Below are 11,739 nucleotides of genomic sequence, written 5' to 3'. Positions count from 1 at the left end.
ACTATTGTGATTGGTTAACATTGAATTAATGCATTACATGAACAAATCATAGTAATAAGTATATTCTATGTTCACATTAGTAAAAATAAATATTTATAATATTAAAAATCTAATTATGAATGTTCAATAATTCACAGTGAAATAACTATTTAAATAAACAACTGACTTTATTAATGATAATACAAATGCTGAAATTACCATTAATAAAAATGTAAAAATATATGTAAAATAAAGTATAATATTCTGCAATCTAATATAGGCTACTACTACTACCAAAGAGCACAGAATCACCTAAGCTCTTTGATACTACTAAAAGTTGTGACTACCAAAGTTGTGTATTTTTAAATACAATTTTGTTTTGGAATTATATAATAAACAAAAATTCTATAGTGAATTGAAAATTAAGACCAATCCTCAAAACCGTAATTTTAACAAAGAATAAAGTATTTTATAACTGTAAAAATATATGTAAATTAGCATTTTTATGTATTTTCTGATTTGTGTTTTAATTTTTAATTTCGCCTTGTTTATGCTTTTGAGTTGCGATACAGGACCTTGATCTTTCTTTCAACAACTTGTAACCTTGAAAAGTTTGAAAAAGTGACTTTTATTAACATTTTTAATATAAAGTTGAAAGTGATCAAAAAAAATTTTTTGAAAGTGATTTTTGGTTATTTTACAGACTTCTTTATTCTTATAGATTTGTTTTTTCAAACTACTAAAATGTCAATAAAAGTAATAATTTTGTTAAACCGTAGATCAAGGTCCCATAATGCAATTCACGACAGAAAACACAAAATACGGAAACAGTAAATTAACATATATTTTTTACAGTGTAGATCATTTTCATTTAAAGTTAATCTAAAGTTAAATAATAGTTTATCAAGCATACCAAATAGGTGTCATTCTAAATGGGCACAAAAACACAAAAGTGCACATGTGTCATTACTGCTGACCCTGAGATATTTACCTTTGGGGTCCTAAAAGACACTCATTAGCTCAACTGATAAAGATAATTAAAAATCTATTTCATATCTGAGCTAAATCCTGTACTGTGCTGTGTCATCATGAGCTACAGGTACAAAGCTTATCATGTCTCCAGTACAGTCAGGATGATCATTATTGATTATTGGTTTAGTGGTGCTGCTGAATAACTTGCTGATGTGTGATAAGATGCGTAAAGTCTATATGAGCCTCAGCACATACTGTCCATTAAAGAGGACCTATTATGCAAAAATTACTTCTATAAAAGGTTTAAACAGTTGTGTGACATCAGTTTGTGAATATAGCCAGTCTCTAATGATAAAAAAATAAGTTAATTATATTTATCACAACCACACATCATAAAACATCTGTAGAAACACTTTGATTGACATTTTCTCTTAGTACCATCTGGGCCCATTACTGATGATCTATACTTCATTAGCATAAACAGCCCTAAGTGAGACGCAGCCATCCACCATTAAAATTGTCTTAATAACCTTTATTTATCCAGGTAAGTCAATTGAAAACTGATTCTCATTCACAATAACAACCTCTCCATAAGGCAACATAAAAAGCATATACAGTACAAAGCAGCGGGGCACAATACAATAACAATTTCACAATTGCAAATAATAACAAATAGAACCAAGGGAAAACTACAAACAAGCACAGTGATCTTGTACTATTAACGGGACTGAATTTTTAAAAGGATGATAGTGGAATGAAAGTGTTGAGCTTTAAGGTCTACTGCAGATAATTCAAAGCATAAGCAGCAGAAAACTGAAAAGAGTAGCGACCAAATGAAGTGCGAACTTTGGGTATACAAAGGTTAAATAAAAAATTACTAGAGCACAGATTTCGACACATTTTCTGAACTTTGTAACAGCTAAAAAGTGACAAAGCTATCTAATGCATATTAATGAAGTTGCGTCTCATTCATAATAGAGCTGATTGGTTCAAATGAATACAGACATGCTGAAAACTCAATGACGTCACTTTGTACTGGCTAGTGCTGACGGTCAATCACCACATTGGAATTTACGCAATGACCTCATCGCTGTGACGTTGCTTCAAAATTTCAAAAAACTAATTTTCTCTAAAAAAAAATTGAACACCATTTTAAGGACAAAATTATTAGTACCTTTTAGCTATATTTTTTCGATAATCTACAGAACAAACCACCGTTACACTAACTTGCTTACCCTTACCTTCCTAGTTAACCCAATTTACCTAGTTAAGCCTTTAAATGTCACTTTAAGCTGTATAGAAGTGTCCTTAAAAATATCTAGTCTATTTTATTATTTACTGTCATCATGACAAGGATAAAATAAATCAGTTATTAGAAATGAGTTATAAAAACTATTAAGATTAGAAATGTGTTGATATGTTGAAATCTCTCTGTTAAACAGAAATTGGGGGAAAAATAAACAGGGGGCTAATAATTCTGACTTCAACAGTATATATATGTCTGTCAACATCAAAAAAAATATGTTTAGGAGTTTTTGTGACCCTTTAAAAAGTGTCTATAAACATAGTGGAGTTTTCCCAATAAGAGTTTTGCAAATTAACAGAAATTCAACAAAGAATACAGCTGACAGTGATAAGTATTAAATGGCGCATCAGTAACAAAGCGAATTGCTGCATGGAGAATAACATCCAGTTTGTGAAGGAGAGTTTTTAAAGATGATCTGTAAATTAAATTCCCATAATCCAAAATTGGTAATAATAATACTGTTAATTTGACCAAATGCTGCTTTGAAAAGTGCGTAAAAGAAGATTTGTTTCTGTAAACAAAACCAATCCTGGTTTTCAAATGTCAGTTTACCATCTAACCAGATTCCAGGACAGTTGTAGCAGTCAACATGCCATACATGCTGAAGATAATGTCAGCAACTAGGAGTCATCATAGATTATAAATATATTAGGATGCACAAATGCACACTGTATTCTCCATATTTTCACTTTTTTAACAGAGATGACGTTGGTCCTTTTTTGAATCTGCCACTATGCTGATGCATAGGCATTTGTAGCTCCACCCTCTTTTTAAAAGCATAATCTCATTTGAATTTTTAAAAAATTGAGTTTCCAAAAGAAAATACATATATAACTTATCATAATCTCTCGTACAGAAAGAGACTTACAGATCTTGCACATGCTTTGTATTTTCTTCCCTTCAACAACAACAAAAGCAACTATAAATTGCCTTTAAAGAAGAAAAGATATACATATAAGATATATATATATATATATATATATATATATATATATATATATATATATATATATATATATATATATATATATATATATATAGACACATGACATTAAATTTAAAAGTTACAATTCAAGAAAATTCAGGGCATATTGGTGAAATATACTCAATCCATTTACTCCAAATTAGATAAAACTATTCAGTCTGTGTTCTTAATGAAAAAGATGACACACACACACACACACACACACACACACACACACACATATATATATATATATATATATATATATATATATATATATATATATATATATATATATATATATATATATATATATATATATATAAAATGTGCAATGTATCAATCCATTCTTCAACTGTAGGTGACTTTTATTTTAATCTTTTTTTTTTGTAATTACTTTTTTATTAGCTGCCGGAAGAATAAATAGCCGTTTCTTGTCTTTAATAATCCAACCATCTAAATTTATAATACCTAAATATTTGGATTCGCAGGTGTAGGCAATCTCTACTTCAAAAATGGCATCTAAATGTATTTCAATCTCTTTCCAGTGTGGGGTTAATTTCTGTCCATCTCAAAAAACCCGATAGTGATTAGCTACATTTTCCCCCTTATTTCAATTTTAAATGACTTAATTTGGATCAAAGCCTACAAGGAGCAAATTCAAAGAGTTATAAAAAATATTTGTGCAGTATTTTGAGCTGAAACTTCACATACTCAATCTAGGGACATCAGAGACTTATGTTGTAAAAAGAGGCATAAAATGTATCCTTTTAGGTTATGGGCTGGGAAACCAAAGGCCAGTCCTATTTTAGCCAAAATGTGTTCATCTGTGTATTCTATGTCTGTTTTTAAAATATCCAGTTAAACTTAGTTTCATTTACTTAAACAAGCTCTGACACACATTAAGCCAACAACCCCTCAGATATGTGTTGTATAAACCATTAAATAGATCTATAAAAATAATGCAGACACTTAAATGCTGACCTCCGAACATCAACTGAGACACTTGCTACAGTTGCACAGAAAGTTTGTCAACACTTATACAAATAGATCTGAATGAACTCTACTTAAAACTCATTCCCAGGGTTTAAAATTACGAATAATAGATGTCGAGATATTCTTGTAATGGTGCCGTTTGGCAGTATCAGAAGGACAGATATTATTGTTTTTCATTTCTGTAACCAGAAGTCCAGCGAGAGCACACCCTTTCAAATACTTTCCTAAAAATGCTGAACTTAAACTCGGAGTGCTATTGACCGCAGAAGGTCAAGGTAATTCATTTAAAGCCATTGTCGCCCGTTTGTTTGCCTTTGGCCAGAATCCATTTCCTTTGTTCTTCTTGTCCGTGCTCTCTTGTTTTTCTGACCTTGCGGTTGGAATTTTTAAAGGCTTTCTAGCGACAATCTTCATTCTTCAGCAGGAGGTACATGCATAACCAAACATGGACATTCATAGACGCAAACGTACATGCATACCTGGAAAACATTCCATTCGGGTAATAGTTTGACCCGCAATTAGGACACAATAGGCATTGTGTGCCCTCGCTTTATCTGACCACTTGCGTGTTTCCCCTGATCGCCTGCTGAACCTGGCAGGAAGCTGTCACAATGGCTAATAAATTTACAGGGCGATCAATGAGAAGTGTTTTGGTAAGCCTAACCGAGAGAGAGAGAGAGAGAGAGAGAGAGAGAGAGAGGGAGAAAATGGTCATGGTCAGTGTTTTCTTAGGCCTGGTTTTCATAAAAAACATACATAATAGGCATGCAATGTGGCACGCATAATATCCTACGCTCATTCTTTCCTAAATAATAAATTATTGATGTTCATCGCTTTATCTGACATCCTAATAAAACAACAGAACAAAGCGCTTTACTGGAAATCTCCGGGTGTACTTTGGGTGTGCTTTATTTTTGTGGTATATGTGCTGTGCTGTTTATTAAAATGCCCTTAGCATTGCATATGTAGAAATATGATGATGCTATGGCCTTCATAACAAAACTTCTGCATTACAGTGCTGTAATTATTGTTGAATTGCATTTTGCAGAGCTGCTGAAGGCTATGTAGCTTCATGCTGGGTCGTACTGGTGCAATAACTAATTAAAATTAGCCATGTTATTTGACATTATTTACATGGCTCTCCTCAAAGATTGCCTATTTTGAGACATGCCTTGTTAGAAACCCTCCGATGGCAGAATCACTAGGTTTGAGATCAGCTCAGAGTGAGTTGTGCAGAACCAGAGGGATTATATTGGTGCCATGACCCGGATGAAAGAGAGGTTTATGTGGGTTAGTGTTGTACAGGTCAACTTGTGAGAGTTCTCTTGGAGGCAAACTGTTCAAGACATGCACTAGTGACAGATGCTGGAGGCTGCAGTTTTTAGTGTACTTGTTAGTGTGTTCGCCTCCCATGAGAGAATTGCCAGGTTTGAGATTAGCTCAGAGTGGGTTGTGAAGAACTGAAGGGATTACATTGGTGTTGTTTAAGTGGGTTAGTGTGGACTAGTGGGTTAGTGTAATACAGGTCAATTAGTGAGAGTTATGTGAGCAAACTGTTCAAGATATGCACTGGTGACAGATGCTAGAGGTTGCACCCTTTAGTGTCCTTGTTAGGGCACTCACTTCTCAAGGGAGAATCGGCAGGTTTGAGTTCAGGTCAAGTTAAACCAGAGGGATTACATTGGTGCCATGACCAGGACGATGGTGAGGTTAAAGTGGGTTAGTGTAATGCAGGCCATCTAATGAGAAATATGCGAGTAAACTGTCCAAGATACACACTAGTGACAGATGCGAGAGGTTGCAATCTTTAGTGTCCTTGTTAGTGTGTTCACCTCCCACGGGGAGATTTGCCAGAGTCCAGCTCAGAGAGTGTTAAGCAGAACTGGACATTGGTGCCATGACCTGGATGGGGAGATGTTTAAGGGGGTGAGTGAAACAGAGGCCAGCTGAGAGTAGTGCAAGTAAACATTCTAAGAGTCCGTTGTCTTTAGCATACATGTTTAGAGTGTAACTCTGGCTTCCAAGTTGGGTTTAAAATACTGCTCCTAGCGGGTCAGTGAAAACCAGAGGAGTTATGTGCACTTGCACTTTGAACTGTTTTTAGACTACTTACTTTCTCCACAAGGTACAGTATTAGCACAGAATCCAGCTATTGTCTATGTTTTCATCCACCTATTTATATGTGCATTTTATATGATAGAAATGGCAAGATGCGCATGGGTTTTGAAAATGGGCATAAAAATGTAAGCGCATAACTGAGTAGTATAGACATTTTATTCCATTAAAAAATGTGCATAAATTACAATGGAAACACTTTAACCGAACAAATTGCAGTGTGTGCATTAAAAAGGTTATGTGATTTTGTTATAAGAGATCATGTAATGGTGAACAAATTGCAGTATGAACAAATTGAACAAATTGCAGTATGTGCATTAAAAAGGTTATGTGATTTTGTTATAAGAGATCATGTGATGGTAAAAATGAGTGTGAATGGACAAACCAGCAGGCTGAGCACATTGTAAAATAACTGAAATGTTGTTTTGGTCAATCTGAAACGTCTTAAAGCTTTCAGAATTAGTGTTATTATATTATTAATCACCTCCAGAATCAATAATGTTTGTGCTCCACGTCTCAAACCTTCAAACACCACCATGCGTTTATTGTATGTTGGCATTTGTCTTCTGAGAAGCAAGTCATTTATTAAATGAAAAAAGATTCCCGCAGCTTCTCATACAGAAGCAAATTCCATTTTTACTGCTGATATTTGGCACCAGTTAATCAGAAAGGGATGATTTTGTTTTCTTTGACTCACTGGACGTAAACGCTGCTTTATTTGCATATCTTTTATGCGATATTCTTGTTTTGCATATAAATTTAATTCACCTCTTTGGATGGAAACATAGCTATTGTTTCAGATTCTGAAAAGAAATATATACAGAACAAGAAAAGTGCTTGTCTGAGGGCTTTTAAAAATACATAAAACTCTATTTTAACAAGTTTAACGAAATTTGAATCGCTCAAAACTTTTGGAAAAAAAACCCACACTGGACAAGAATGAATATTTCTATTGCACAAGTTAACTGCTTGTGTTCACTATAAAGTTAAGTAAGGTTTTGAAAGTCACGAAGAACACTTACATGACCCTCTATTTCAAATGTATTGCTGAACACTCTGATAACTTATTGGCTCATGCTAAATGAATGCTTTAAAATACACTGTTAATGATTTATGTAATTTACACAGTATTTAACTGTAATATGAACTGTTTTTTACTTTAGGACAGTTATACAGTGTACTTTAAAGTTGAATAGTGAGAATTACCGCATGTTAATAGTGCTCTAAATGTGAATTCAGTTTTTTTTTGCTGTAGTTGATTTACAGTATGTTACTGGTAAACTACTGGCAGTAAGTAAACCGTATGTTACTAGTTACTAGACCAGTGGTTCTCAAAGTGGGAGTCGGGACCCCCAGGGGAGGTTGCAGGACAATAATGGTGTTTTACAAAAATCAGATTCATTTTATTAAACTGTTAGAATTACCATATTTTATCCATAACCTACAAAAGATAAAAAATAGTTAATATAGTTATATTAAGAAAACATGCAAATACAGCCATCAGACTTTCAAGTTTTTTGTGACCCCTGGGGTGATTACGTTGCATTAAAGACAGAGCACATTGATTTTATGGCACCAGGTTAAACCCTCTAACAACTTTACAGCACTTATGTACACTAAAAATAAATACAGGCACAACAGAGAACAGTGGTGTTCTTAAAAATTAAATGATGAATAGACTTGGGCCTATTGGTATGTATGCGCCGTTGTGTGAAAAGTTTATATATTCATAACCACCTCAGAGGATATTGGGGTCATGAGTCACTGTCATTGTTATTTTAGGGGTCATGGGCTGAAAAGTTTGGGAACCCCTGCACTAGACACCATAACAAGTATACATTTTGGTGTTTCATCTGTCATGTAAAGTATGTAAACGTAAATAATTGTTTCTTTCTTGTAGTATAGCTAATATGTTTTCTTCCCCAGCCCTGAGTCGTAGAGGCCAACCTTCACACTTTCTCTCACACTAGTCTAAAGCTACTGTGTTCAGCTAGATAGACCAAAGATGGCACAGGATGAAAGACTTGTTATCGGCGTCTCTCGTGTCAGGGAGGAAGAGGCCACACCCTGTCTTATCACCCTCGGCCGGAGGGGTCAATGACATCACATAGGGCCTCCTCACGCACTCGATTACTAATGTGCCTTCATAATACTGACTCATCGCACTGTCCTGTCTGTTCACAGCAGACGTCATGGATGGACTTATGCCATTGCCAATATCAGTATTATCTATTTTTATAACTTCTGAAAATGGCACAGGACGTGTCGTACAGTTTGTTTTCCCTGGCACATGTGACAAACTAAATTCTTCACATTTTGAAATGGTCAATGAGAAATTAAAATCGGAGCCTATTTACTTTTTCTATTTTAGGAGGTTTCACCTTTAAACTTATAGGATGATGGAGATTATAGACAGGATTGTGGGGAGCAGAGAGAGGAGAAGGATCAGCGTAGGACTAAGCAGGGAATCGAACTCAACTCGCTGTGAGCACAGCGCCATGTGTCTACGCATTAACAACAAAGCTATGGAAGCAGACCCATGTTTACTTTTTTAAAGCACATTCTTGGTCTTTTTGAGTAATTCATTTGTGCAATAGTGTCAAAATACAGACATGTGAATAGTCCAGAAAGAACAATATATTCAGTGTTTTGCAGTGAGCTATTTTCACCTCTGCTGTGTGTATGTGCTAGTTTTGTCTACTGCTACTCTAGGACCTGTTGTAAACGTGTTGATTGGGTTGCTTACAGTCTGTTAAAGAACTGTATAGATCTGTATGGATTTATTTAAGAGCACTGGTTTTAGATCAGTCCTCAGTACATGAATGCCAATTACCACTGTGTGGATGCAGCTTAGAAAACGTTCTCAGAACGAAGAGTTGTTCTTGTTTAATTGAATTATTTGCTTTGACAAAATTCCTAATAGGAAATCACAAATTCCAAGTATTTTGGTATATATGGATGGGAAAAGGTTTGTTGTGTTAAAATAAAGTTTAACCTTTTAACTGCCTGCTCCACCAAATGGTTAACCCTATTTTGACTGTTTAAATGATGACTGTTAAAGTCATTTAAAGAGTGACTGTTTAAAATAATGGTTGACACACATAGCATTGTTGGTTTACAAAACAATCAAGCAGACATAATCCTGTTGCACTATTACACTTGATTTTGGTTTTATTGTAAAAACAAACTGTAGTGGCAATTTTCTTTAAGGACTCTCTCTCAGTGGTCAAGAAGACAAATTCTTATCCAAAGTGTCTTTTAAAATTTTTATTCTTTGCAAAGAAGGTCACACGATCATACATTAACAACAGTTTCTGCAGAGAGTGAGATGCAGAAACAGGGTGAGTTCTCTTTTTATCTAGTTTGTAATACCCGCAAGGTCATCAGTGACATACTGGATAAATCAGAGTTACATCAGCGCTCAAACTTAATTTTTAACCATCTATATTTCAGTCTTACCTCCCAAACAAACATGTAGCTTGTTAATCCACCATGTACTTATTCAGATCTTGTCTGGTGATAAACAGATATTAGTATTGGTCACTTTAGTCTAACTTAAACAATCCATGGAAGAATTAAAGAACAGACCTTTAAAATTACAACAAATTAGTATATCAAATTAAAAAAAGATAAATAAAATGAATTTCCACCACACAAACAAACAAGAAAACATGTTAAATGAGAAACTGAAGTATTTTATAGCATATTTAAAAAAAAAAAAAGGTGATTTAGCATTCAAAATGTTTTATTTTGATATTGCTTTTTTTTTAATAAATTGGTTTTAGACTTCTTATGTTCAGATTTTTTATAGTATTAATTTTGGTATGTTTACCATAAACCGACATATCAACCATTTGATAGAGGTTAATATTATAGAAATTATGGGATGTGTTAAAAAAAAATTCATTGAGTGTGTTAACTAGCGACATTAGGAGTTAAAAAATGCTATCCAGTGGGTTTCATCCGGGTGCTCCGGTTTCCCCCACAGTCCAAAGACATGTGGTACAGGTGAATTGGGTAGGCTAAATTGTCTGTAGTGTATGAGTGTGTGTGTGAATGTGTGTGTGGACGTTTCCCAGAGATGGGTTGCGGCTGGAAGGGCATCTGCTGCGTAAAAACTTGCTGGATAAGTTGGTGGTTCATTCCGCTGTAGCGACCCCGGATTAATAAAGGGACTAAGCCGACAAGAAAATGAATGAATGAATGAAATGCTATACATTTTTTTTTTCTTGGTGGGGCATTTAAAGGGATAAGGATTTTGTTTATAATATGATGTTGCACTGGGACATACAAAACAAAGGAACATATGTTCATTTATTAATTAATAAGTTTACTGAAACTAAACAACTTTGATCCGTTCAGTGAGATAATACACATACATACCCACAGCCATGAATTGAGTTCAATCATTTGTCAGGCAATCCAAACAAATTACACTATTTTTAATATTTCATTAAAGAACTGGCTTATTTATTTCAAGTCAATTATTTGAATACCTATTAGTTGAATCACATCCTGTAACATTGACATTGGTCTTGAGATTAATTGATTTAACACTGGAAACTGGAAAACACCATTGATGTTTGCTCGTTGCTGAATTAATCTATTACTTATAACTAGGGCCAGACGGAATCTGTGGACGTTTTTTGCGGATTTCTGCGAAATTATTTTGGGAGTATCAGAACTAAAACCTTAATATATGAAATAAAAGGTAATACATTTTTAACTTTTATTTAATGTTTAAAATGCAAATCCAACCAGATTCACTTTATTTGGTAAACAAAGCAAGACTCTCATATAATATCTCTACTAAAAGACAGAAAATATTACTGTACACACTGCATTGTACATAAATCAGATGAACATTTTCATATTAGTCAATAATGTCACTGTAATTAATTTAAAAACTGAATAAATATAGATATTACACAAATTTACGTAAATAAGCAGAATTAATGATGGGCTCAAAATCTGCGGAAATCTGTGCGCGCAGATTCCTTGTGGGCTTACTAAACTGATTTGAATCCTTAATTGTATCCTTAAAGCTGCTTTGACGCAATCTGTTTTGCATAAAGTGCTATAGAAATGTGACAACTTAAAATGTGATTCACTAAAAAGAACTGCATCCTAAGAACATTCACAAGTCTCAGTCTTGTGCTGATTGCTGAGCAGGACTATAAAGCCTTTTTACAATGACAACTTAATGGAAAGATGCTGTTTTTTGCTGTGCAAATTTCTCATTCCATATAATTCACCACAGAGTGTTTGCCTTTAATTGTCAGTTTACAATTTGCCAGTTTAGTTCACTTTCAGTGCATGTTCTATATTTTGTACACATTTATCTCAAAACAGATAAAAAGCATAAACCCAAAAGAATGAGACCAGACCTGAGGTCAGGCTCTTAATC

At 34.1% G+C, this 11,739-nt stretch overlaps 1 long non-coding RNA gene across 4 annotated transcripts in view; it reads right to left on the bottom strand.

Annotated features, from left to right (window-relative positions):
* Window positions 1-11,739, bottom strand: part of LOC147844013 (uncharacterized) — a 187,318-nt gene that overhangs the window by 10,389 nt on the left and 165,190 nt on the right. For 2 of the 4 annotated variants that reach the window (XR_015491298.1, XR_015491299.1), the window contains 2 exons: window positions 6,050-6,119; window positions 3,611-4,876 (listed from right to left, as the gene is read on the bottom strand). The exons of the other annotated variants lie outside the window; for them this stretch is intronic. This is a non-coding gene — a long non-coding RNA (uncharacterized LOC147844013). Of the gene's footprint in view, window positions 1-3,610; window positions 4,877-6,049; window positions 6,120-11,739 lie in introns of those variants that run through there. 4 annotated transcript variants of the gene reach the window in all.

Source organism: Danio rerio, chromosome 5, assembly GCF_052040795.2.
Source record: "Danio rerio strain M-AB ecotype USA chromosome 5, GRCz13ab, whole genome shotgun sequence".
NCBI lineage: Eukaryota > Metazoa > Chordata > Actinopteri > Cypriniformes > Danionidae > Danio > Danio rerio.
This window is presented reverse-complemented; position numbering and strand designations above follow the sequence as displayed.